This window comes from Athene cunicularia (assembly GCF_003259725.1).
Source record: "Athene cunicularia isolate RWA chromosome 20 unlocalized genomic scaffold, athCun1 chr20_part1, whole genome shotgun sequence".
Classification (NCBI taxonomy): Eukaryota; Metazoa; Chordata; class Aves; order Strigiformes; family Strigidae; genus Athene; species Athene cunicularia.
In genome coordinates this window covers 1961651-1967650 of record NW_020799125.1, presented here as the reverse complement: position 1 = coordinate 1967650, position 6000 = coordinate 1961651, and the positions used below count along the sequence as shown (strand labels likewise).

The window sequence follows — 6000 nt, the reverse complement described above, 5'->3', positions numbered from 1 at the left end:
TTTTTTTTTTTTTTTTTTTTTTTAATTTCTGGGCTCCTACTTTTCTGTAGTGCCACTTGGTTGTAAACACACGCCTTAAAACAGCGTTTAAGGGGGATTGAACACAAAAGAGATGCTTTGAGCTGTTGTAAATGTGAAAAAAAAAAAGATGAAATGTAGGGAGAGAGGGTTAGTCAAATAATGAAAAGGGGAAAAAAAAATTTAGCTATTTATATGCAAAGAGGTCTAGCCTGCAGGCTACCAAAAATGATCTGAAACTAAAGCAGCAACCCTCTGGGCTACGAGGGACAGAGCACAGCCACCTGCCCTGCCCTGTCCCCACTCGGCCAAAACCGTGCTGGCGTGCGACGCGCGTGTCCAGGCGTGCCAGGGTCATCTGAAGCCCTGTGAAATAGCCACTCCACTGATACTGCCTTAATTTGCCCCTCACGTGGGCCAAACCCACAAAGTGACAGTGGCAACAACATTAAGCGTGACCCTGGGATGACAAATGAGATGGGAAGCAGCAATTCCTGCAAGGGTTGGATGCTCTTGGCCAGCGGAACCAGGAGCTACCTGAGCAGGTACTTAATAGAACTCTTTACACAGATTAGAGGTTTGCAGGCAAGGGGGAAGATGGGATCAGCCACTAACAAAAGAAATATCCACTGGCTTAGGGAGATCAGCATCCAGCTGCTCGGTGCCTCATGATTTCCGATTGCAAACTCCTTGAGGCAGCTTTAATCTTTTTTTTGTGTGTGTGTGTATTTACATCACGGAGCATGTTGGGGAGGATCCTGCCCTACCATTTGAGGCTTTATGCCCTGCAGCAGCACAAAAAGCGTATCGTGGCTCTACTTATTTTGTTGAGTCCACCCCCAAAAGCATCACTGAGTGCTTGTTTTGCTTTCCTTGATTTTAATTGAGTGACCAAGCCCAGAAACCTGCCTTTGCAGGGCTTGGGTCACAGCTCACAGGTGAAGGTGCTCATATGCCAGGTTGCTATGTATTCTGCTTTACTAATTGGGTTTCTTGTCTTCCTCACCTGATTCCTTCAGCTGCTGCCCCTAAGTTAATTATTCAGAGCTGGGGGTATCTGCACCTTGCCGAATGCCATTAATGCAATGGTGAATGGTGGAAAAGCTTTGCAAGACTCTGCACCTGCTCAGCACAGCTGATGTCTTGTTGCCAGTGGGTTAGTGAGGAGAGAATGATAATTAAAAGGGAAAGGCTCCCCCTTTGGATTTTATGACTAATAATCCGAGGTTGCTGTGTTAAAGCAGTGTGTGTGTGTGAGTTCCTAACCATGCACAGGCTGTTTTGGGGGCTGCCCTGAAATGCATTGATGTCCTGGTCTTGATTTCGATGGCCACCCTGAAGTGTGTTGTATTTCCTTAGGACACTTTAAAAATGTCTTATCTTGGCCCAGTGAGGGGTTGATCCTTGTGCCGAGAAGCAGGATTTGGGAGCAGTAATAGCCCAGGCCACCCCATGGGCAGGGTCAGGGGCTTTGCCCACAGGGTTGGTGGCATCACAGCTCCCCCTGGGCTGTGTTTCGGCAGGTTGCCCACTGTCCCAGCCCTATCGAGCTGTGGGATCTCTAAAGATGTAAGAGCTGCTCCTATCCCGGAGCCACTCTCCCTTTTCAAAACTGATTTATTGCTAGACTTCCCTGTGATATAATTAGTGTTCTTCCATCTGGGCCTTGAGTGACCTCCCAGTGTATGAGTGGCAATGCTGAACTGGACGATTTGAGAGCAAAGAGCTTCTGCAAACACGTTCTGGGAAAAATGCGCTGAGAGAGGTCAAGAACTTCAGCTGGTTTATGAATCCTAGACAAAAACATCCATGCTACTTCAGTAGCTGTGATGAGTGATTGTGGACAAGTACTTGGAGAGGGCCACTAACTTTAATAGATTTTGCATCAGGCCTCTTGTTAATACAGTGGAGAGCAGGAGATGAGGCAGTGGAAGTGTTTAATATTAACAGAACAGTGTTATTCTAACCTTAAATCCCTCTTCAGGCAAAAGTACCCCTAAATCTGGGGTACTAGTATGTTACTGCTGTCAAAAATAATGTCATTCCACTTCTAAATTGTAAATGAGCTTGAGCAATGGGATATGTCAGTGCTGGGGAATGGTCTGTTTATTCTTGTTCACCTCGTTCAGCAAAGTGCTGAGCCTTTCCAGCAGTTTTTGAGATTCCTGGAGCAGTGAAGAAACTAGTCGCCTTTCTTCACTTGTGCTATTCCACTGACGTACGTATAGTTATACTAAAGCCGGATTTGATTGCTTTTGTGAATGGATCAAGTATATTGCTGTACGGTGTCAGTACTCTTCAGTCATTCGAATTCTCAGAGCTTGGCTTGGTTGCTTCAAGAAAGAAACTGAAATGCTGACAAGCTTAATTATTGTCCGTTTTGAAGGAGTTAGGGAGTCATTTTCATGTTGAGAAAGCAAGGACAAACACTTTTTTTTCCCCCCCCCAAGATACTTTGACTTTGCATTATTCTGGCTGAACAGGCTGGGTTGGACGGGGCTTTAAGCAACCTGATCTAGTGGGAGGTGTCTCTACCCATGGCAGGGGGGTTGGAACTAGGTGATCTTTACGGTTTCTTCCAACCCAAACCTATGATTTTATGGAGGGGAAAAAAAAAAAAAAAAGCCAAGAAAAAGTATTTTTTGGCATTTTTATAGCTATGGCTTCATATTTGTGAATTCAAGTGCTTTGGGTATGCTATGAAATAGAAGTTTATTTTTCTATATGGCATTAAAAGAGGAGAAAAAAACCATTTATATTCTAGAGTTCTGATAAATGATACCATTCCATGCCACAGAAGTAAAAAGTCCTTAAAACATCTGAAGAACCCAGGATCTTTCAGATTTTCTGTTTCCTCATAACCTCCCCTTGGAAAACTGCATCAATCTTTTTTTAGCTTACCGTGCTCCAAATAAATCAGATTTAAAAATTTGAGTTTTCTTTTGCTTCAAAAGCCTTATAGAAAACAGAGGTTAAACCCTTGTCCCAGCAGCAAGTTGGAGCAGCAGCGAGGCTGCTCTACCTTGCCTTAGCTGGAGGGGCTGGTTAACGCCATCACTCAATGACTGATCTGATCCTGCACCACTTCAGCATAATTGAGGACAGGGCAGATGCCATGGAGCTTTATCTTAGCATAAGAATTCCCCCCCCCAAAAAAAGGGATTTCCTCGCAGTGCTTTCAAAGCAACTTTACGGTCATCTTTGTCTTACTGGAGCAGACTCAGTCTCATGGAGGATTTAGATCCTTTGAGCCAGATGTGGGTCTTGGTTACAACACCATCAGCCTTTTCTGGAGACCCCCTATAACCTCAATCAACCTGTGATCCCTTTAGTGTTGCATATTTTCATCTTATTTGGTGGAAAACCTTGAAAAGAGTATTTTAAGATGCTGAAGAAAATTAATTAAAAGGAGTGAAAAGTAGGTATCCAGCCTGTGGTAGGCTGATTATCTGTCTCCAATATTCATGTTTTAAAATAATTTAAAATATTGCTTTTTTTTTTTTTTTTTTTTTTTTTCAAGAGGCAGTAAAAACCCTTCCTTGCCTACCGCCACAAAGCAACCAATTTTTATCCCCTTGAATTACCTCTTACTTTCTCTGAGTGATCCTGGGAATCCCACTTGAATGCCTTGTTTGAACAAACACTCCTCATGGGTAAGTGTCCATGGCAGGATCAGGCCCATCATTTCTTAGGGCACACTGATCAAAAATCAGCCCTCAGTTCAAGCTGATAACCAAGAACAAGGTATTCCTGCTGTGTCTGTGTCTCATAGCGCCTTGGTGGGGGCTGTAGGATGCGAGCAGGTCCTTACTAAAGAAAATTAAGAAGTTCCTGAGGCAGAAACGGAAACCCCACAACGCTGCTGCGTGGAAGCAGGAATCCCTTGAAGGTGGTTTTCAGATTTCCAAGTAAATCTATCCTCCAGCAGCTGCTAACGCGGCAAATCCTCATGTGTGAGAAAAAGGGAGGGCGCAAAGTAGAGGCTGACTCCACGTTATGCATGGACAGCAAACCCCTCTGAATTCCAGCAGATGTTCTGGGTTGACAATGGGAACGTTATAAGCCTGTTTATTCTTTTATCTCGGGAAGAAACACCATTTGGCAGCAATTTGCTCCCTGGCAGTAAGAATGAATTACTGACCTGATTGTCAGATGAAAGACGTGCCAGCCTGCAAGAGGGGCAGCTTGTAAACCGCCTGGTGCTTGCGGAGAGCGCGCGCTTGCCTCTGTACACTGGGATGTATCTTGACTTATGTGTGTCTGGGATTGCTGTTTCCTATCGAGAGAAGCCTGTTAATGGAGAATGGTATTGCTCAGCTTTTTTTTCCACCAGCATCTCTCTGAGGAATCGGTGCAGTCCCGCCTCTTTCGATCAGCAGTGGTGGTTATTTATTTAGATGCAGCCAGACAGCCAAGGACAGCACAGCCAAGGTATCCCTGCCCGTTTGCGACCTGTTGTTGTGCTTTGTGGCTATCCTTCAGATTTCCAGTGCTTTCTACATTAGACATTTGCTGGAGCCACTGTAAGAGCTTGCAGCACAAGGACTCGCCACTGAAATGGATCTTAGGTTTCTCAGGAAGGTGTCAGTTCAGGTTGGCTTCTTCCACTCGCCCTTGGTGGCAGCGGTCAGCAGCTCTGCGTGCTGCCAGCGTGCTGGTCGCGTGCTCTGTCCCATTCCCCTTTGGGGCTGGGTTCCTGCCCTTCATCTTGTGGTTGTAGCTGTCGTTTGCGGTTACGGTCCTCGTTTGGGACTTTGAGCCGGAGAATGAAGAGAAGTCATTTGAAAGTGGTCATCACTTCCTCTCAATTACACAATAGGGATGTGCCCTCTTTAAAGAAATCCTAAAATAGACCACAGTGTGTCATGATCTAGGGTGTTGCATGATCAAATGCAAATTAACTGCAAGCTGACGTGTTTATTCTAAGTGGATGAAAGATGATGCTTTCATTTAGCTCCTTTTTGGAGGGCGGGTGGGGAGTACTTGGTGTCAGGAAACACCGAGTCCGAAGTCTTACAGCTACCTGAGCCTGTGCACTGAACTTGTCCAAACGCCCTTGTCCCCCGTCAGGTTTGTGCTGAAAGGGTTAATTTTGCACCATCTGGCTTTGTGCTAGATCAAATATTGTTTGTGTTGAGGTAGCCAACATGAGGCCAGAATAAGCTCGGGGTAATATGCTTGGCTAATCCAACAGAAATATGATTATGTGCCTGTTCCTGCTCCAGATCATATCTGCAGTAATGAGTGATTTAGTAACACAAAACAGTGATTGTGGAGACATGGCTTGAGGCATGTAGATAACCTGGATGTGATGATCTCCTTGCAGTGGGCAACAGAGAGACAATAGGGATGTCTAAACTCAAATTATATACTTTAAAGAAGTAATTAAAGAGAGAGAAATCCCAGTCTTAATGCAGAATGACTTCCTAGGGAGTTACCTGAGAAATCAGGGGTATTTAACTTTGCATTTTGCATGCTGTAGTGACTTCCTAGGTGCTAACCTGAGGTTAACCAAAAATGAACAGCTGGAGTTCTACTGTATTTTGCAGAAAGGCCCATTTCGAGCAGTGAGTTCATTTAAGTTCTGTCTGGGAGGCTGTGCTGTTCCCGTGCTTGGCAGGAATCTCAAGACTAATACCTAAGAGGATTAGAGAGCATCGCTGAATGTTAAACAAGATCCAGGCTAAGCGGTGTGCACCAGTGAGTTTGTGCTCCAGGGGCTGTTTGGGGAAGCTATTACTTGCTGATCTGGAAAAAAAAAAAGTGAGCTTGTGTGGGAAATACTCTTCCTTCAGCTGAATCCTTCCTGTAGTTTCTGTCTCTCTCCTTGATGCAGTGTTTCCACCCTCTGCCCATCTCATGGCCTCATGTGCTCTTGTGCTCACTGGGGATGGTGACTGTTGCAGGGGATGCTGGTGATCAGCAAGTTCCTTTCTGTGAAGCATTTTTCTCTTCTAATGTGCTCCATCCAGCTCTGTCTCA

The 6000-nt window shown here is 45.0% G+C and overlaps 1 protein-coding gene across 4 annotated transcripts in view; it reads left to right on the top strand.

Moving 5' to 3' along the window:
• Positions 1–6000, top strand: part of SLCO4A1 (solute carrier organic anion transporter family member 4A1) — a 30083-nt gene that overhangs the window by 2790 nt on the left and 21293 nt on the right. For 2 of the 4 annotated variants that reach the window (XM_026861945.1, XM_026861943.1), the window contains exon 1: positions 4416–4449. The exons of the other annotated variants lie outside the window; for them this stretch is intronic. The gene's annotated coding sequence lies outside the window, so the exon portion shown is untranslated. Of the gene's footprint in view, positions 1–4415; positions 4450–6000 lie in introns of those variants that run through there. 4 annotated transcript variants of the gene reach the window in all.